Source organism: Lithobates pipiens, unplaced genomic scaffold, assembly GCF_037356315.1.
Source record: "Lithobates pipiens isolate NorthernLeopardFrog02 unplaced genomic scaffold, aLitPip1_a1.2 Scaffold_3, whole genome shotgun sequence".
Lineage (NCBI taxonomy): Eukaryota > Metazoa > Chordata > Amphibia > Anura > Ranidae > Lithobates > Lithobates pipiens.
In genome coordinates, this window is record NW_027507790.1 from 68,579,619 (window position 1) to 68,602,321 (window position 22,703).

A 22,703-nucleotide genomic window follows, 5' to 3' on the forward strand; every position below is an offset into this window, starting at 1 on the left:
AGCAGGCATGGACAGGGACGTTACCTATCTTTCACGGCCCATTGGGTCACTTTGCTGTTAACAGGGGCATGTAATTACAATTTTTGTTGCAATGCTTTGCAGCAGGGCTCATTCCTGCACTCCAGCTAGAGTATCTGGGAGAGGTTGCAGTGTCATGGCACCAGCACCAGTGCCTAAGGCCCAATTTTTCAGCCCCTGTTTAACAGGGGCATGTAATTACAATTTTTGGTGCAATGCTTTGCAGCAGGGCCCATTCCTGCACTCCAACTAGAGTATCTGGGAGAGGTTGCAGTGTCATGGAACCAGCACCAGTGCCTCAGGCCCAATTTTTCAGCCCTTGTTTAACAGTGGCATGTAATTACAATTCTTGATATAATATTTCACAGCAGGGCCCGTTCCTGCGCCCACCGAGAGTAACTGTGAGGATTTATAGTGTTGAGGCACCAGCACCACCACAACCACCAAAGGCCCAATTTTTCTACCACTGTTCAACAATGGCATGTAATTACAATTCTTGATATAATCGTTCACAGCAGGGCGCTCCAGCGCCCACCAAGAGTCACTTTGAGGGCTTACAGTGTTGGGGTAACACCAACACCCACATTTCTGCATAGCATATAGGGCAGGCCCCTACTTTCAAACATCCAACTTATAAATGTCTCCTGCTTGCAAACGGAAGGAGACAACAGGAAGTAAGGTGAAAAAAAACGGGCTGGCCAAAAAATGATACAGGGGTGATAATTCTTCCATATGTTTTCCAAAAAGCTTAAAAATTGATTTTTTGACTGGAGCTACACTTTAAAAATGTACTGGAACAGTTCAAAATTAAAAACAAATTCTACTTAACACAACAAACCTACACAGTCCCTGTCTTGTTTACACCGCTTGTATACTGCTGTTCTGAGTATATAGGGCCTGGGGGCCCCATGCCTTTCCATTTTTTAATTTGGGTATGGGGTTCCCCTTAATATCCGTACAAGACCCAAAGGGGCTGGTAATGGGCAAGGGGGCTACCCATGCCATTTTTTTCTCAATGATTTTCATCCGTATTGCTGGAACCAGACATTACATTAAAACCGCAAGCAGTTTTAAATTACTTTTTTTCCGTTAAATGTCATTTTGTGCAGGGGCTGTTCTAAACACAGGAAACATGTGCTACTTCACAGGCACACTATAGACACCCCCAGGCATGATATTTAAAGGAATATTTCACTTTTTTTTCACTTTAATCGTCATTAAAATCAGTGCTCCTGAAAAACAACATTTAAAAAAAAAAAATTGCCATTGATCCATGTCCCCTGGGGCAGGAGCCGGGTCCCCAAACCCTTTTTAGGACAATATCTTGCATATTAGCCATTCAAATTAGCACTTTTTATTTTGAACGTTCGAGTACCATAGACTTCAATGGGGTTCTAAAGTTAATACAAATTTTCGGTCCGTTCGAAAGTTCTGGTGCGAACCGAACCAGGGGGCTGTTCGACTCATCTCTACTAGCAACCAAATAGTGAATGGTAATCATGCGCAGTATCCTCTCTAGCAACCAATCAGTGTATGGTATTAATGTGCAGTAACCACTAGCAACCAATCATGGAATGGTATTAATGTGCAGTAACTTCTAGCAACCAATCAGGGAATGGTAATAATGCGCAGTAATCTCTCTAGAAAATAAATCAGTATATAGTATTAATGTGCTGTAACCTCTAGCAACCAATCAGGGAATGGTATTACAAATAGTGAATGCTATTAATGTGCAGTAATCTTGCAAGCAAGCAATTAGTGAATGGTAATGATGTGAAGTAACCTCTAACAACCAATGTGTGAGCAGTAATGATGTGCTGTAACCCCTAGCAACCAATCAGTGAGTGGCAATGATGTGCAGTAATCTCTAACAACCAATCAGTGAGTGGTAGAGATGTGCAGTAACCTCTAGTATCCAATCAGTGAGTGTGGACCAGTTCTTTATGTGTACATTAGTAAAAAATGTTTTAGATAAAGCTGTCCATAGACAGTCCTCATGAATGAATGAATGAATGAGATATTTGTATAGCGCACAACGCAAACTGAATCGCCTCAAGGCATCTCGGTCAGTTCAGCAGGAACACAATGGTTTTGCAGGAGGGAATCTCCTATCAACATATCAACACTGTGTTGATGGGGGAATCTAGATATTTTCTTTCCTGCCACCTGAAAAAAATATGGCTGGCTTAAGTGTGTGTGTGTGTGTGTGTGTGTGTGTGTGTGTGTGTGGGGGGGGGGGGGGGTGGGGGGGCAGGCAAGAAAATAGTTGCCCAAGGTCCAATCAATTTTAAAGATGGCCATGACTGCATGCCGAATAGGGGAAAAGAACTTGGGTCCTCTTCAAATATCCAATCACGCATGGAAATTTGGAGAAAACATTGTGCTTTGTTACCTAGAGCTCATCCTTCTAGTCCCTGTCCAATGAAAAGGAGAGTTGCACTTGCTATGGTCAATAGAGACAGTCACAGTGTATATGGGTGGGCAGGCTTAGTTCCAGGGTAGTCTCTAGGTGATTTCTGCCCAACAAACATAAAAGCAGGTAACCTGTTTTGAAAGAAAGGGTGGGGGATAATGGGACTTTATATGAAGCAAAAAACTGAATGAACAAACCCATAGGTAAATAATGGATTTTTAATATTGCAAAGAATATACATGCATCTTGGTAACAGTAGAAAATACTAAGTCTCAATAAATATGACTAAACATTTCATGAATATATACAAGTAATCAAACATGATACATCATATAATGGACATTTAGTATGCATGCCCAGAAAGCAATAAGCATAATCACATAAAAACATGATAATGTATAGGGAACGATTCATTTTAGTGTAAAAATTCTGATACAATAACTATATAGTTGCTGTGATGTAATATTGTAAGAAATCTCTATGCGTTTCATGGTTGTTCCACTCATCAGGAGAAAATGCAAATTAGATGTGTCTATAATACAAAATAAGATAAATAAATAAAATAAAACTCGGAGGGGAAGAGGGGGAACAAACAAGATCCAAACAAATTTTACCGTAGATTATTATATAGGTCAAAAGAATTTGATAATGTCAGTAGCTGGAGGCTATAGTGGGGATAAACACTTTTACAGTAAGTCTCTTTACTTATTCTTTGTTTTTTCACCTGGCTATCTAGCCATTGGTTTATGGTTCTCTGGGATACATTGGTTTATGGTTCTCTGGGATACATTGGTTTATGGTTCTCTGGGATACATTGGTTTATGGTTCTCTGGGATACATTGGTTTATGGTTCTCTGAGATCCTTTCCCTTATTGTGAAATTACTAAAGTGCTGATATGAATAACAAACAACCTACAACCTAGAAATAATGCGACTAATTATATTAATTTTTTTGTACATTGTACCCCTACCCATTCACCTGAAAAAATGTCAAAAATAAAACACAGTACACAGGTTTTTAACCACTTGACCACTGGGCACTTAAACACCCTTAATAACCAGACCAATTTTCAGCTTTCGGTGCTCTCACATTTTGAATGACAATTACTCAGGCATGCAACACTGTACCCATATGACATTTTTGTCCTTTTTTTCAAACAAATAGAGCTTTCTTTTGGTGGTATTTAATCACCTCTCAGTTTTTTATTTTTTGTGCTATAAAAGAAAAAAGACCGAAAATTCTGTGAAAAAATGATTTTTTTCTTTGTTTCTGTTATAAAATTTAGCAGATTAGTAATTTTTTCTTCATAAATTTTGGCCAAAATTTATACTACTACATATCTTTGGTAAAAATAAGTACAAATTGGTGGATATTATTTGGTCTTTGTGAAAGTTCACAAGCTATGGTGCCAATATCTGAAAATTGATCACACCTGAAGTACTGATGGCCTATTTCAATTCTTGAGACCCTAACATGCCAAAAAAGTACAAATACCCCCCAAATGACCCATTTTTGGAAAGAAGACATTCCAGGGTATTTGGTAAGAGGCATGATGAGTTTTTTGAAGTTTTCATTTTTTCCCACAATTCTTTGCAAAATCAAGATTTTTTTTCCTTTTTTTTTTTCCACAAAATTGTCATATTATCAGGTTATTTCTCACACACAGCATATGCATACCACAAATTACACCCCAAAACACATTCTGCTATTACTCCCGAGTACGGTGATACCACATGTGTGAGACTTTTACACAGCATGGCCACATACAGAGGCCCAAAATGCAGGGAGCGCCATCAGGCGTTCTGGAGCACCCAGGACAATTCTGACATTTCTCTCCTACATGTAAAAATCATCATTTATTTGCTAGAAAATTACACAGAACCCCAAAACATTATATATTTTTTTTTAGCAAAGACCCTGGAGAATACAATGTTGGTCATTGCAAATTTTTATCTCACACGGTATTTGCTCAATTTTGTTTTGTGCTTAAAAAAAAACAAAACAGTAAAGTTAGCCCAATTTTTATAATGTGAAAGATGAAGTTATGCTGAGTAAATAGATATCGAACATGTCACTCTTCAAAATTGCACATGCCCGTGGAATGGTGCCAAACGTCGCTACTTAAAAATCCCCATAGGCGACGCTTTCAATTTTTTTTACTGGTTACATGTTTTGAGTTACAGAGGAGGTCTAGGGCTAGAATTATTGCTCTCGCTCTAACGTTCATGGTGATACCTCACATGTGTGATTTGAACAACGTTTTCATATGTGGGCGGGGCTTACGTATGCGTTCGCTGCTCCTGCATGCGAGCACATGGGGACAGGGGCGCTTTAACATTTTTTTTTTTTTATTGTTCATTTTACTTTATTTATTTTAGTTTGACATTTTTTTCCCCCCAAAAAAAATTTTGATCACTTTTATTCCTATTACAAGGAATGTAAACATCCCATGTACTAGGAATATGGGATGACAGGTCCTCTTTACAGTGAAATCTGGGGGTCAATATGACCCCACATCTCACTTCTAGGCTGGGCAGGACCCGGCGGTCACGGATGATCTTGTGTGCGCGCCCCAGGGGGCGCGCGAGAGCAGAATTCTGGGAGGCCGTTAATTAACGGCCTCTCAGAGTTAAACAACCGCCCTGAAGCCGTTAATCGGCAATGGGCGGTTGTTAAGTGGTTAAAGGAATTTATGGCGCTGTGTGCCACTATTTATACCCGCCCCTTATGATGTCACCACCCATCATGCCCAGTGTGGTGATGTCATAAGGGGAGGCTCCTCCAGATGATGACACACAGTGACCCCTCCCCATACAATATAAGTAGTGGCACACCGTGCACTGGCATTAAAGTGGGAGAGAGCGTTGAGTCAACATCGGAAGAAGAACAGAGGGAGAAGACAGCATAGAAGACCCAACAAAAGAGCGAGATGATAGATGAGAAGACCCAGCAGAGGCAGAAGACAGAGGGAGAAGAACCGGAGAGGGCTAGAAGACATCAGAGGAGAGCAGAGAAGACCCGGAGAGGGGAGAAGAAACGCCAGAGGCAGAATACATCAACGGAGGAGGCAGAAGAGCCAAAGTGGGGAGAAGAAATAAGAAGAGATGCCGGAGGTGTTTTAATAAATTACTTTAAAAACCTGTGTACTGTGTTTTATTTTTGACACTTTTTTTTCAGGTGAATGGGTAGAGGTACAATATACCCCATACTCATTCACATAGGGTGAGGGGCCGGGATCTGGAGTCCCTTGGTAAAGGGGGCATTCCAGATTCCGCTAAGCCCCCCACCCGCAGACCCCGACAACCAACGGCCAGGGTTGTTGGGAAGAGGCCTTTGTCCTCATAAACATGGGGAGAAGGTGCTTTGGGGTGGGGGGCGCAGGGCCCCCTGCCCTAAAGCACCCCCCCATGTTGAGGGCAAGTGGTCTGTTACGGTTCAGGAGGGTGTGGGACACTCGCTCGTCCCCACCCCTTTTCCTGACCTGCCAGGCTGTGTGCTCGGATAAGGGTATGGTATGGATTTTAGGGGGACCCCACACCATTTTTACGGCGTGGGAGTTACCCTTAAAATTCATACCAAATGGAAGGGCCTGGTATGCTCTTGGAGGGGGAACCCGTGCTGTTTGTTTTTTTAATTTGGCGTGGAGTTCCCCTTGAAGATCATCAGAGCACAAGTCACATGCCAAAGTCGGATCAGTCAAGACAGCAATCTGACTTTTATCCAACTTCTGTGATATTCAACGGGATGAAGTAGGATCAAAGTCGGACCAAAGTAATACAGGGAGCATTTTGAAAGTCAGACTGACTTGTGTCAGACCAGTTAAGATGGTTCCCATAGGAAAATACAGATTTTCACACATCATGCAAATGTTGGAGCGTCTGTTGTACCAGTGTGAACCTGGCCAAAAAGTGCTACAACAGTGAAAATAGTGCCACCCAGTGGCTAGCTTAAGAATAAAGATATAACCAATTCATAAGCTGCTTCTACATTCGAAACACAGAAATAAGTGGATAGAGTGCTGAATATTTTATTTAAATGCTACTGATGGGATCTTGGTACTAAAAACAGGCCAAAAGTTGTGATGAAAGGACAACAAAGTATTTGGTGAATAGTTGAGAGAACTTGTGACCTTATAACATGGGTGTGGTCACTAATTCTCCTATTATTGCTCCACATCAGGCATGGAGGCTTAACAAGTTAGGGCTTAACCACTTGCCGACCAGCCGCCGCAGTTATACTGCGGCAGTAACGTTGCTTCGTCCTGTGGCCACTAGGGGCGCGCACGCGCCCCCCTGCTCGCCCATGGAGCTGATGTGAGTGCCCGGCGGTCACAATCACCGCCGGGCTCCCGCGATCGCTCGGGGCACATGGAGAACCAGCATCTGTGTGTGTAAACACACAGTTTACAGTTCTCTGGGGGGAGAAGTGACAGATGGTCTGTTCATACAGAGTATGAACAGAAATCTATCTCTTCACCTACACAGTCCCCTCCTCCCTTCAGTTAGAACACACTCTAGGGAACACATTAACCCCTTGATTGCCCCCTAGTGTTAACCCCTTCCCTGCCAGTAACATTTTTACAGTAATTAATGCATTTTGATAGCACTGATCACTATAAAAATGCCAATGGTCCCAAAAATTTATCAAAATTGTCCGAAGTGTCCACCATAATATCGCAGTCCCGATAAAATCACAGATCACTGCCATTACTAGTACAAAAAATTGATAATAAAACTGCCATAAAACTATCCCCTATTTTGTAGACACTATAACTTTTGTGCCAACCAATCAATATACGCTTATTGCGATTTTTTTTACCAAAAACAGTATGAATACATATCGGCCTAAACTGAGGAAAAAAAATGTTTTTTTATATATTTTTGGGGGATATTTATTATAGCAAAAAGTAAAAAATATAATTTTTTTTTCAAAATTGTTGCTCTTTTTTTGTTTATAGCATAGAAAATAAAAACTGCAGGGGTGATCAAATACCACCAAAAGAAAGCTCTATTTGTGGGAAAAAAATTGACAATTTTGTTTGGGTGTAACGTCTCACGACCACACAATTGTCACTTAAATCAACGCAGTACCGGATCGCAAAAAGTGCGCTGGTCAGGAGCAATCTTCTGGGGCTGAAGCGGTTAACCACTTCCATACCATGCAAATTCCAACATTCCTCTCCTACATGTAAAAATCATATTTTTTTGCTAGAAAATGACTCGGAACCCCCAAATATTATATATATATTTTTTTAGCAGAGACCCAAAATGGCAGTTATTGCAACTTTTTATGTCACACGGTATTTGCGCAGCAATTTTTCAAATGCGTTTTTTTTTTTTTTGGGGGGGAAATAAATAGACATGTGCAGAGTAAAATATTTCGTTTCAGAATTTCATTTTCGTCCGAAAAATTAATTTATTTACTCCTGAAATTCGTTTTTATTTATTTCGTTTTTCGTTCAAAAATTTCATTCGTCCGAAAATCCACATGAATTACAGTCGAATCTGTCTTTGAAGGCTTATGGTGTCTGTCGAATGTATAAAGACGAGTCGACGGAGCTAGTATATAGCATACTTGTGTGTACGTGTGAACTTTAGAACCCTATTAAAGTCTATGGGACTCCAACGTTCAAATCTAAAGTGCTCATTTTAAAGGCTAATTTGCAAGTTACTGTCCTAAAAAGTGTTTGGGGACCCGGGTCCTGCCTCAGGGGACATGTATCAATGCAAAAAAAAGTTTTAAAAACTGACTTTTTTGGGGAGCAGTGATTTTAATAATGATTAAAGTGAAACAATAAAAGTGTAATATTCCTTTAAATTTCGTTGGGGAGGTGTCCATAGTATGCCTGTGAAGGGGCGCATGTTTCTGGTGTGACGGACGATCATCTCTCCGGGGTCCAGCGATGGCTCATCTGAATCAGCGCAGCGAATCCATCCATCTTCTGTCTCCACGGAGGAGACACTGCGGGGATTCCGGCGGCCTGACGTTCGTTATATGCGGAGGGCGGGGCCACCCATCACCTGACCCCGCCCCCTCTGACGCAAGGGGAAACCCGGGGTTCCCCGTGATGTATGGGTGACCCCGCACCCCTTTGATGTAACACAGGCAGGTTTCCGTTACATCAGATGGGAGCGGGGTCACCCATACGTCACGGGGAAGCCCGGGTTTCCCCTTGCGTCAGAGGGGGGCGGGGTCAGGTGACGGGTACCCCCGCCCTCCACATATAACAAACATCAAGCCGCCGGAATCCCCGCTGTGTCTCCTCCGTGGAGACAGAAGATGGATGGATTCGCTGCGCTGATTCAGATGAGCCATCGCAGGACCCCGGAGAGATGATCGTCCGTCGCTGGATAGCAAGAGTGGATTACCACCGCTGGAATCTTTTTTTAATTTTTTTTATTTTTAATAAAGGAATTTTTCAAACATGTGTTTGTCTTATTTAACTATTTTTTACACTTTCTTTGTGAAATGATAGGGGTACTTTTGTACCCCCTTACCATTTCAAACGGGGGGGCCGGGATCTGGGGTCCCCTTGTTAAAGGGGGCTTCCAGATTCTGATAAGCCCCCCGCCTGCAGACCCCCACAACCACCGGCCAGGGTTGTGGGGATGAGGCCCTTCTCCGCATCAACATGGAGACAAGGTACTTTGAGGGGTCACAGACCCCCAAAGCATCCTCCCAATGTTGAGGGCATGTGGCCTGGTATGGTTCAGGAGGGAGGGGGGCCGCTCTCTCGTTCCCCCCTCTTTTCCTCCGGCCTGCCAGGTTGCCTGCTCGGATACAGGGTCTGGTATGGATTTTTAGGGGGACCCCCACTTCATTTTTTTTTTATTTGATGCAGGGTTCCCCTTAATATCCATACCAGACCTGAAGGGTCTGGTATGGATATTTAGGGGGAACCCCACATCAAATTTTTTTTTAATTTAACGCAGGGTTCCCCTTAATATCCATACCAGACCTGAAGGGCCTGGTAATTGAATTTGGGGGACCCCTACGCTTTTTTTTTTAATTTTATTTTTTTATTTTTTTTATCAATGACTTTCAATGAGTGTTCTCTGTATTACGGAGCCGACAATTCATAATAGCTGCGAGTGATTTTAAAGGACTTTTTTTCCTGCATAAATGACACTTTGTGCAGGGACAGTTCTAAGCACCAGAAGCATGCGCCCCTTCACAGGCATACTATAGACACCCCCCCCTACGAAATTTAAAGGAATATTACACTTTTATTGTTTCACTTTAATCATTATTAAAATCACTGCTCCCGAAAAAACTGCCGTTTTTAAAACTTTTTTTTGCATTGATACATGTCCCCTGGGGCAGGACCCGGGTCCCCAAACACTTTTTAGGACAGTAACTTGCAGAATCTTTTCTCTCTGTCAAATCTTTTTTCTCTGTCGAATATTTTCTCTACATAATCTTGGACTAATAGATGTAAGGTTAGGCACATTCGACCACAGGTTCTATAGACACAGATTGTTATTGCCAGAGTCACGTTGAATCTCCTATTCTATATCGAATTGTTGTAACAATGAAAACGAAAATAAAGCATTGATCTTTCGTTTTTCGGATTCTGTGCTTTCGTTATCGTTTGTCAAAACGAAAACGAAAATAGCTGAAATTCGGACGAAAATGCATTCGGACGAAAACTAATGCACATGTCTAGAAATAAAACACTTTCATGAAAAAAAAAAAAAAAACAGTAAAGTTAGCCCAATTTTGTATAATGTGACTGATGTTACGCCGAGTAAATAAATACCTCCCATGTCATGTTTTAAAATTGCGCACACGTAAAATGGCACCAAACTTCGGCACTTAAAAATCTCCATAGGCAATGTTTTAAAATGTTTTACAGGTTACCTGTTTAAAGTTACAGAGAATATCTTGGTCTAGAATTATTGCTCTCACTCTAATATTTGCGGTGATACCTCACATGTGTGGTTTGAACATTGTTTACATATGTGGATGCTATCTACATATGCGTTCGCTTCTGCGTGCGAGCATGTGGAGATGGGGGCTCTTGAATTCTTTATTATTGTTTACTTTACTTAAATTTTTTTTATTTTTACACTTTCCCTTAAAAAAATACTTTTTTTGATCACTTTTATTCCTATTACAAGGAACGTAAACATCCCTTATAATAGGAATGGTGCAGAACAGGTCCTCTTTATGGAGAGATGTAGGGTGTATAGGTCCCCACATCTCTCCTCCTGAGATCAAAAAAAATAAATGAACAATCTCAGGCAATGTTTACTTCTGCCGGCCTGGATGTGATGTCATAACATCGCGCCTGGTCCTCCGAGAGTCATAGAGACTGCCAGGGACCATCTGGCCCTTGGGTTTTCTCTATGGCTAACTTCCAGCACCAGCGGGTTCCTTTTCGGCTCGCTGATCACAGCAAGCTGGTAGAAGCACCGGAGAGCGGTGGGAGGGGGGGACGACCCCATCCTCTACCTTTAAGAACAATCAAGCGGCCGAACAGCCGCTATGATTGTTCTTATGGTGCAGGGAATCTCTGGCTGAGAAAAATTATATCTGAATGATGCCTGTAACTGCAGGCATCATTCAGATATCCCGAATGAAAGCTCAGGACATTATATTATGTTTTGCAGGATGGAAGTGATTTTAAAGGCCAACTCATTTGCTCATTTGATCTTTTTTTGTTTGTGTGTGAATAGTTGCCCAGCAAGTGTAAAGTGAATTACTATCAGTTGTACGCAAAACTCATCACCTCCCTGGCGATGTCCCATGCAGTAATCTCTTTCCTCCACTAGATGTTTTCAGTTTTTCATGTTGGATGAAGTCCAGTGCCATTGAATCTGGAAGAATTAAGACATTCTGTGAACACGGGGCATCACAGAACAATTCCCTGAGGAGGTGTTACCACAGACCCTGCTCTCCCAGGGTAATGATGAGTATCACTTAGTCCATCACATTAGGCACCACCCACTAGCAGAGAAAAGGTAAAAAGGATACTGCATGTCATGTGACATAACATAGGCTGAAAATTTAGGCTGGGTTCACACTGCATGACAAAAGTTTGAGACTGACTCTCAACGGTGACGGTTCACACATCTCTGTGGCATATGCGGAGCAAATTACTCAGGGGTCCTTTGTGTCTTTGGCTCCATTTCGGGTCTGAATTCAGGTAAACATGTGGGCCCGATTCATCCCTGAAACCATAAATAACACACTGGGAGGCCAGTGTTGAACGTAGGGGTGGGGGGATTGGACAAGAGAGGCTGATGTCACACAAGCAACACCTTGCCAGCAGCAGAATCACTAAATTTAAAAAATGTACACCACTTGATAAATGCTGTGAGAGTTTGGCTAGGAAAACATTTATAAAGCATATATAAAGCATTTGTGAATTGTTAATAAAATGGTTTTGAAACATAGCGACAAAGCAAAATTATGTCCTTGTCTGAATTTAAATGGGCCATATGGGAATATGGGGGTGGGGGACAAAACCATCACCTCTTTGTCATTGTTCTGTATTTTTTATTAAGATATATACTGTATGTTTACTGGATAACCTATAGAGCAGGGTGATAAGCTATGTGATGATGTTGTGATGACCTTGGGAAGGAAATGAATAGCTTGTTTAACTTATCCAAGATACAGTAGTAGTAGAAAAAATTTTCGTTGTCTGTAACAAATAATCAGCATCTTTAATACATTTCCATTACAGAAATTACATTTGGATGCTCATTGATTGGTATAGGCGATAATCAATGTTCTTGTTAATAATCTTGTGAATAATGTTCACATACGAGCCTCTCTGTAGGCTTCTGTAACTCTTTCGTGACATTACGCTTTGCTAGTTCAGTAAAGACTGTTGTAAACCAGTGCTTTATAATCTGGTCATAACCCCTCTTAGCGTTCTCACTTGAATCTAATTAGCTGCAATCTATTATTGTTAAGAAAATTCAATCTGGTTATATTTAATATAGAACTTCCTAACAGATGGAAATGTAGACTGCAGGTACATTTCTGCTTTAATTTTACAATGTTACCTGCTAATGTTGATGTGCCTATCAAATCTGAGCCCTTCAGTGGCTATTATGGGTACCCTTAATAGACAAGGTTCAGATGAGTGGGCCTGTTTACCCCATACGTCACTAGCTGGGACAAGAATAACTGTAAGGATTTTCAGAAGAGGATTATGATCTATGAAATCCAGTTAGAATAGCCAACAAACCTCAGACCCACAAGTAGGATAAGAATATGCTCTTTTCAATATGACAACTTTAGAAATCCTAGCAATGGAGCTAGGTTTGGAACTTGTGTGGTGGGTCTTGCTTTCTAGTAGTAATGGTCAGGTAATTAGGCTAAGGTACCAATCATTAGGTAAGTCCATGTTCGGAGTCAAGCCAAAGATTGTATCCATCTGGACAGGGAGTTTGAAGGAGAGTAAGACAGAAGTACAGCTGGGAAGTATAGCCACAGGTCATTGTTGAGGTAAACAGATCTAAATGCCAAAATCAAATACCGTATGTGGTCAGTAAATTAACTGCAGTCAGGGCAGATGGAGTTCAAATGAGGAAAGGGGCAAGGGGCAAGTGAGTCTAGCAACTAGGGCCAATCTGGAATACAGATTGCAGTGTGCATTATTTATTTTCACCTGATGCCTGGTCCTTTAAGTAACACACTTTCTGTCCTAGGATGACAATGCTTAAAGTGTATGTCAATGCAAAAGATGTAAAAACCACACACATATCCAGTATATATCTTTATAGGGTGTCTTTTGGTGTGGTAATATGGCTGCTCTTCCTCCTCCTCTCTCACAACTTGGAGGGCTTGGTAGGGCCTGCAGAAGATGCTTAGCATCTTTCTCTGACTATGGGGCTACAGATGGCACAACATGGCATGGTATCCTTTAGTTCCAAACTCAGGAGACATGATTCAAACTGACCACATTAGAAAGGATCTGCTTCCTTGCCTAGTGTGCTCTGTTTGAAACAGCAACCAAAGGGAACTGGAAAAATCACCAGGTAATTAGCAAAAGCCAGGACAATGGCCTGCTTTTAATATGACCTATAAATAAAATACAACACATTAGTGGGATATTGTTTTATGGAGAAAATCCTGTATGTATGGACAAGAAATGTTGAAAACCTAAGACAGGAACTGTGTCAGTACTACAAAACACCTCCCCTCTCCTCATTTCCACATCTAGTTGGAAGCACTTTGTAATCTGACGTTGTCTGAGATTTCAGTAAAGCATTGATAACCCATTGTCAACTTATTACAGCAGGGACATTGCTAGAATTTTAAAAGACTTGGGACATCTTTGGGCACCATAAGGAGAATATTTATGTTTTGTGTCATTCACAAGGCAGTAAACAGTGGCAGATATGGTTAAAAAAAATGGAGCATACTCACTATATGCACAGTGCACGTGTCATACCCCCAATGGTATGCTTTAACTGCTGTGCCACAGGAAAGAGCCTCACATGCATGTATAAGCCTCCAGACATTCATTTAAAAAATGAAATGCTTACATTACATATTCTTTTGTGCACACTGAAAATAGACAGAGAGATAACATTTTGTCTAAGGTCTATCTTGAAGAAGAACTTCAGGGAATGCTTAGCAACCAGCAATGAACAATTTGGTCAGAAGTATGCAATGTAAAATACAGTGGTACCTTGGATTACGAGCATAATTCGTTCCAGAAGAATGCTTGTAATCCAAAGCACTTGTATATCAAAGCGGGTTTCCCCATAAAAGTCAATAGAAACTCAGATGATTTGTTCCACAGTGACTTCTATTGTATGCAGTACTCATGTGGCCAGAGGTGGGGGGCATCGGAGAAATCACTCTGAGCCGCTCAGATGCACTCGGAAACACTTGGAGAGGCTTGGAAACACTCAGGAATGGAGTGTTTCCACGTGGCTCTGAGTGCATCCGAGCGGCTCTGAGTGTCACCGGTGCCCCCGCACCTTTGGCCAAATTTGGTACTGCACACCGCAGAGGCTTGAAACCTGCTAATTTTGTCGGACACCGCTCGCAAACTGAGCCAGGATTGCAAAATGCTCATTAACCGCGTTACTCACAATCCAAGGTATTACTGTATAGTGTAAATAGTGCAAGAGTCTGTAACACACAGGGTACAGAGATCAGTGGTGTTTAATTCAAGGATTACAGAGAACTGGAATACATAAAGCACAGATTGCAAATGTCAGGTGGGGTGTAATGCATGATGTACAGAGGCGGGAGTATGCAATGTACAGAGTGCAGGGGTCCAGGTGTGTAAAGCACAGAATGTAGGGGTCAGGAGACTTGAATGCATGGATTGCAGGGCGCATGATTATATAATGCACAAAATGAAGATGTCAGGTTGTGTGAGATAGAGGGTGCAGAGATCAGAGGTGTGTAATGCACAGTATGTAGGGGTAAGGAGTACATAATTCACACAATGCAGGGGTCAAGGGTATATAAATCAGAGTGCTGCAGACAAGAGTATGTGAGACAAAGATGTGTAATACACAGAGTCCAGGGGTGTGTAATGACAAAATGCAGGGGTCAGGAGCAAGTGGTGTGGTCAGAAGTACATGATGTGCAGAGTGCAGGAGGCTGGAGTATATAACTCACAACATGCAGAGGACAGGAGTATATAGAGCACAAAATTCAGGGGTTAGAGTACATAATGTATAGAGTGGGGAGTGACAGGGAGAATTTTTTGTTGCTGCAGTGGTGGGCTGTGGTGGTGTCGAGACCTAGGGGACCTGCCAGGAGCGGCAGGGCAAGTGCATTGGGTTGCCAGTAGCAGCAATGCCACTGCAAGGGTTATGAGCTCACTACATTTGTGGCATGGTCAACATGTTGTTTACTATTGAACATATATAATAAATTACTTTAAAATAGTATATTAACAGACCAACTTTTTTCTTAATCTTTATGTTGTTAAGCAGCTTTCCATTAACTGGAGTGAATCTGGAGCTTTTGTTCTATAGTCCCCATGTTCTTATTTATTTAGTAAAATATTATTATTAAACCACATCAACGCCACCAATGTTGTCCTTAAAAATAACAGAAATCTAATTATCTTGGATTCTTCTAATTTATCTTGTTAACAATACTGTTTCTGATAAGATCTTATTGTATAATAAATTCAGTGATATGTATAGGGAAATAATTTGTCAATGCCAAGCATTCGTTTCTTTAATTAATCATTTCTAATGATCATCAAACCTTTTGGGATTTTGGATAAATAAGCATACGTGATTGTGGTGCGTTAGTATCACAGCTGCTTGTCTTTGTATTTGCAGTGTTGGCCATACCGCAATTATGGGCATTGCTAGGCTTACCCCTGAGGGCACCAGCGGAAGGGAAACAAGCAAAATGTAGACATTGCGGAAATCTGGTTGTGGTTGCTTTGTGGGTACAGTATCCACATTGGCTCTGACACCTGTTTACCCCTTATGGACCAGAGCATTTTTTTAATTTCTGCTATGAGCTTGTTTATTTGGTGATAATTTTGTCATTACTTAAGATAACAGCATAATACATATATTGTTTTTCTAAGGACAAGCAAGATTTTCTTTTTGTGACTATTGTCCTGCAACAATTAACCATATTTAAAATGAAATAAAAGGCATTTATTCTTTTATTGAGCAATGCTAGTTTAAAAATAAATAGTGTTAGTGCACATAAAAAGTGATTGGTGTGGCAAGATCTGCCATCATATGGGCGTGTACATATAGGTGCATATATGTGTGTGTGTGTATATAGAGAGATAGTTAGAAGAGGCCAGTCATTTGCCGCTGCAGCGGCGCTTCGCCGGCTTTCACACTGGAGTGAAAGGGGCCAGATTTTTTCAGGCGCTATACAGGAGCTATGCCCCAGTGTGAAAGGGGCCTAAGAAATGTTCTGGAAAGAAGGCAGGCTGGGGACTGGAGTGCAGGCAGTTTGTATAGATGGCCCTGGTCCAATCATTAATTTGTATGGGCAGGGGCAGGGCTGATATATAAACTGAGGTCACATGCTTCCTCAGAGGCTAGGAAGAAACTGAGTGAGAAGAAGCCAAAATGTGACTCTAAGGAGCAGGCTTGAAGGCCTGGGGGTTCAGAGACTCCAGAGCTGGATGGTTCAACAACACCATTACACCTAAAAGAAAACCCTGGGAGAAGTGAACCAGGAATCCTGGCTGGGATGGTTCTATCTACAAGAAGAGGGAAATAGCTGCAAAAAGGATGGAGTAGACCAGGATGTCATCCGGACTTTCCTGAACTGACCTGGGAGGATCGCAGGAGGCAAGATAGGCAGGTGAGGCCTGGGACTTCCAGCATCCATTTACCAAGGTGCTTTTCAGAGGGGCACTGGTCAGTTCATTAAGGGAGAGGGACTTAACTACTCTAAGGAACCAGAAGGCGGAAGCAGCTCATATTTCCCTTTTAATACAATTGTAATGGACTGCAACCAAGAGAATAAAGTTATCTGTTCAACCTTACAGACTGTTTCTGATGTGACTTTTTCAGGGGTGGAAGAATGGAGGTATGTTAGCAGTAAAGTATGAACAACCCAGCAGCTCCCAAGGGAGTAGTGCGCTACACATTATTTTGTGTACATTTTTTCCTAATCAGTGCATTATATTTTCTTTCATGTCAGTGATTTTTCTGCAATTGTTGAAAGGCCCAAACCAGGAAACGCTGTTATCACAAAGAGTGTCTTCATGCTTCACTGCAAACTGCAACAATTCCATGGTAAGATTCATATAGTTAAGGTGTACCTCGGTTTTGGAGACAGGCTTTACAAAATAAGTAATGAGGAACAGGAAAAAGAATTCATTGTTTTCAGCTTTAGACTTGTTCTACGTTTGTTCTATGCTTGTTCTACGTTCTCAATGACATTTTTTTCATATTTTATCAGCATTTGTTTCTTCTAAATAAAGATCAGTATACATGTGTTTAGTGACAAAGCTCAGAGAACAGAATGGGTTGAACAGATTTGTGTAGCCAGCGTGAAGTATGATTGAGAAATAATTACTATTTACCTATATTTTTGATCGACATATTAAACATTTCAGAATGCATCTATCTGGATTTATGTGAAAAGAATCTGTGATCGTTATTTGCAAATTGCAATTAAGGTGACAGAGGAAATAATCTACTCTGATAAATCAGTCACAGACTCACATAACTTATGAGATGATGACTTGTGTTGCTTTTTGCTTAGCTTTGATGAATACTTATAAAGTGAAATTTACACGGGCTAATATTAATTAACTTCTTTGTACAGGCACACCCCACTTTTAAAGCGGAGCTCCACCCGAATTTAAACCGCTATGCCCCTAAGATTGTAATAGGGTTTCATTTAATTATATCCCCATTACCTTGCTGCTACTGTCTTCTCTTTGTTTGTTTTTTTAAATTTCCTGTTCTCCTGTAGTCTCCGGATATGGGCGGTGCGGCTGCGGATAGGGGCGGGGTTTCTGTGCGGCGCCCAGTTATTGTCAGCGCTCGGATTTGTTTGATCTGCGCATGCGCGAGATCGGCGCTTGAACGGGCGGTGCATGCTGGGATATCAGCAGCACAGTGTCCCGGAAGAGAATGCCTGTGGGCTTCACATGCCCACATGCAAAATGGAAACCGTCAGGAGACGATTTTATAAACTTGGAAAAAGTCGGAAAACGGCAGCATGGGAGTTTTAGCATGGCACAAGTAAGTGGAACTATTCAAAATCGTACTCCTTGCCATTTCCCCCCATAAAAAAAAAAAACGGCGGTGGAACCCCGCTTTAAGTACACAATGGGGTTTATTTACTAAAGCTGGAAAGTGCAAAATCAGGCTCCCTTCTGCATAGAAACCAATGAGTTTCCAGGTTTTATTACCAAAGCTTAATTGAACAAGCTGGGGTTAGAAGCTCATTGGTTTCTATGCAGAAGTCAGACTGATTTTGCACTTTCCAGCTTTAGTAAATAAACCTTGTGTACTTAAAAGTGGGGTATGCCCGTATAGTCTTTTAATACTTAGACCCCTTTCACACCAGGGCGTTTTGCAGGCACTATAGCGTTAGAAATAGCACCTGCAATCCGCCCTAAAAAAGCTGCACCATTGTCTGTAGTGTGAAAGCCCGAGGGCTTTCACACTGCAGCGGTGCACTGGCAGGACGTCAGGGAAAAGTCCTGCCAGCAGCTTCTTTGGAGTGGTGAAGGAGTGGTGTGTTTACATCAATGGGGCAGCGCTGTAATACCACTATTGCGGTGTATTGCCGGCTGTTTTAACCCTTTCTCGGCTGCTAGCGGGGGTAAAAGTGCCCCGCTAGCGGCCGAAATGCGCTGTGAATCCAGCGGTAAAATGCTGCTAAAAATAGCGGCGTTTTACCACCCACGCTATCGGCGGTGTGGTGTGAAAGGGGTCTTAGATTTCTGCATTACTGTGCATTTCCACTTTAGTATATTATGAGATCTTTAATGCATCACTGACGTTTTCGTTGTATTTGATCTGCTAGTGTTCACAATTTGAAAATATTGTTGACATTTTGGAATAATTCAAATATGTTTATGTAATATTTTCTACCATTTGTGGTTCATTTACACATGCCTCAGTCTTGGGCAATACAACTTGCAACAAAAGCATACCATGATAAAAAATGGTTTAATTTTTTATTTTTTTTTGCATCTTTGGGCATACAGTTATTCACATTTAGGTTCTGACCCTTCATATTTATGCCTATGGAGCAGAGAGGAAGGAAGCACTGCCATAGTGAAGTCAGACCTTTTGCTCTACAAACTTTATCTGGGCCAGTGACTGAGAAATACTGAATCTTGTGGAGAAGCCTGATAATCAGGCCACTAGTATTTTAAGAAGGAGGTTAACAATGTCAGTGTATGTAATTCTGCTATGGAATGTTTTCTTTAAATCAGGCATATCTTTATGCTCCCCTTCCCCGCACAGCCATACCCTAATTTTCCTAAAGGTTCTCCAGCATGTATTTCATAGCTTTTTTTTTTCATACTTTCCTTTTTAGATGTCTTTAGGCCAGTCACGTCACAACACAGGGTGTTAGTCTGTTTTCCTGGTTGGGGGGCCCTTTCTGATGCACGACACTCATAACATGATGATATCAGCACCAATCTCTGCACAAGTATACCGTAAATGATGGGAGCATTTGTGATGGCACAGCACAGTCCTCTGCATCCTGGGTTGAGTGACAAAGGGCATCACTCACCTTGGAAGACTGTGGGTATCTTGTGACAAAGAGGTACTGCAAGGAACACCTCCAGATTGAAAGTATTATAGCATAAGCTGACTTTTTTTCCCACCTGTGAAACATTTTTGAGGAAAAAAAATATAGCACAGTAGCTTTATCTTCACCAGCATACATGAATACATTCATATAATAAGCATTTCCTTAGTGTTCAGGAAGTAGAAAGCATTTCCTTTTACCCTCAGCAATCACTCTGTCATGTTTAGTGTTCTGGCAAATCTCAACATATGGGCCAGCAGGAAGGTAGACTGTGACTTACACTGATAGGTCACAGGGTCCCATAGGGGCGGAGCTGTGTGGACTTAGGTTATATTTATAAAAATAAAAAACAACCAACAACAAATTTGGTAGATTTCACTGTGATCGACACAGGTAACATTTGACAAATGCATTTGGATAGGTGAATTAATATATAGATTGGAATGGCTCTATGTGATTGCTATGAAACAATTAATACTCTGCATCACCTGCTTGAGAGACAATAAATACCTTTAAAGAGGAAGTAAACCCTGATGGGTTTACTTCTTCTTTGTCTCCCTGCAAAGGTAAAGCATAACGGGCTACTATGCATCGCATAGTAGCCCATTATGTGTCACTTACCTGACACAGGAGCCAGCGATGTCACCGCTGTCCCTTGTAGTCCGGAGCATCCATCTTCTTCCGGGTATCGCTGCTCCGGCCACTCACAGTGCCGGAGCAGCAATGACATCACTCCCGTGCATGTGCACGCAAGCCGCCACTACTGGCATAGTGAGCCTGCGCGCCGCTGACAGCTGTCACTGTCTTTTAGTAAATATCTCCTAAACCGTGTAGGTTTAGGAAATATTTCCTGGACCTACAGGTAAGCCTTAATCTAGGCTTACCTGTAGGTCAAAGTGGTTTGTAAGGGTTTACAATCACTTTAAGTTTTACATTTATACAGCACTTTGTATATACTGTATGCACTTGACAATAATACATTCATCAGATCCTAGGTCATCTTTAAAAATAACCAGTCTGAATTGAGCATTTATAGGATTCTAATTCTTCACTTTTAAGTTGTTAAAATTGATGTCTTACATCTCAGGAATGGTGTGTGTGCTGTTATTTTAGCTGTATTCTCTCCTTGTCAAAGCAGAAATGTCAGACTAGTATCAGGCTATCAGAATCCAATGGAGACTGATCTGTTTCTCACTTGAGCTCAGTGCTGATAAGCTGGATTCTGTCCAGGCTACGGTAGAAGGGCAACAATATAAATTAAGAAAGCCTATAATTTTCAGTATGGCCTTACAGCCTGACACTTCTGCTATGACAGGGAGATACCTGCTCTGTGCAATTCCATTCCAAACCTCCTCTCCTGGGGTCCCCAAGGGTGCTTCTGGCTCCGCTTTTCTGGTGAATGCCCACATAGGAAGCTGCTTCCAATAGTCGAAACTTGTGCAGGTTCGCACCCGAGCCTCGCTGTTTGAATCTATAAACACAGATAGTGGGGCCCATCACTGCCCCCCACTCCCTCACCACTAACTTTGATTGACAGCAACAAAGCCTGTGAGCCCAAGAAGTAAGGTGAGAGAGCTACTGCAGGCGGACACAGAGCTGGATTGAATGAAGGCTTGGATAAGTATAAGGGGGGGGGGGGGGTAAGGAGGGATACTACTAACTAAACATTTCTTAACTTAGTTTAGGCTTTATAACCACTTTACATAATCATAAATCGAGTTAATCCTAAAAGTTAATGATGCACTATTGTAACAGTGACTGTTGATGACTGTTGATGTTCATTCATAAGCGACTCTTTAAAGTGTTATTAAACCCAGGACCCTGCATTCACTATATCTGGTCTCCCACAGTACACAGAACATGAAATTGCAATTATTTTAGTAAATATAAACTGCTAAATATCTTTTCTCATCAGCAGTAAATCGCAGTTTTGTTACTTTTATCGGTGTCCGGCTGAGCTCTGGTTAAAGCTTGTAGGAGGACTTTTCATTCTTCTCTGACTGTCCTATAAGGCTGCATGACCCCTGACCTTCTGTCTGGACAGTGCTAATTGGCCCTGTGCTGATCACATGCACCCTTCCAAAAAAAAAAAAAAAACTCTCTAGCACTACACACCAAACTGAACATGTGCAGAGTGCCTCCAAGACTCTGTTCTATCAGCATATGGATTTGGGGCAGTAAAAGAATGGGAGGATCAGAAAACCCAGGATCAAACAGCCTTTTTACACAATGCAGAGAATTAACCCCTTCCACAGTGAGTATACCAAGCATGCTTTACTGCATTTACACACTGATTTTACTGTTGTGGGTTTAGTAACACTTTAATGCCGTATACACATGGTCGGATTTTCAGATGGGAAATGTTCGATGTGAGCTCGTTGTCGGAAAATCCAACCGTGTGTACGCTCCATCAAACATTTGCTGTCAGAATTTCCACCAACAAATGTTTGATAGCAGGTTCTCAAATTTTCCGCCAACAAAACTTGTTATCAGAAAGTCTGATCGTGTGTACACAAGTCTGTCGCACAAAAGTTCATGCATGCTCTGAATCAATCAGAAGGAGCCGCACTGGCTATTGAACTTCCTTTTTCTTTTTTTTACGTCACTGCATTTTCACATTCGGAAATTTTGCCTAAAATTTGTGTGATTGTGTGTATGCAAGACAAGTTTGAGCCAACATCCTTCAGACAAAAATCCATGTTTTTTTGTCTGAAAATCCGATTGTCTGTACGCGGCATAAGAGTGAAATAAACATTTTGGTACAAGCAATTCACACATTTGGACCAAACAACATATTACATTTAGTACTTTCTACAGAAAGATAATGTCTTCACATAAGGAAGATCAAATGTTTGTCATGTGACCTTTGCCATTCAATCTTTGCCAGCCACTTATGCTGTCCATCTGCCAATACTGAGAGAACATTACGTAACAGAGTGCAGTTAACTGATAGGTATATAATTTACTGCACTTCCACATACATGTATCTCTTCCCAGATTCTGGTTTCCACAGCCACTTATAACTTTTCTTACAATTACAGATGACTCTGCTGTAAATTACAAGAACCGTAAAAGATA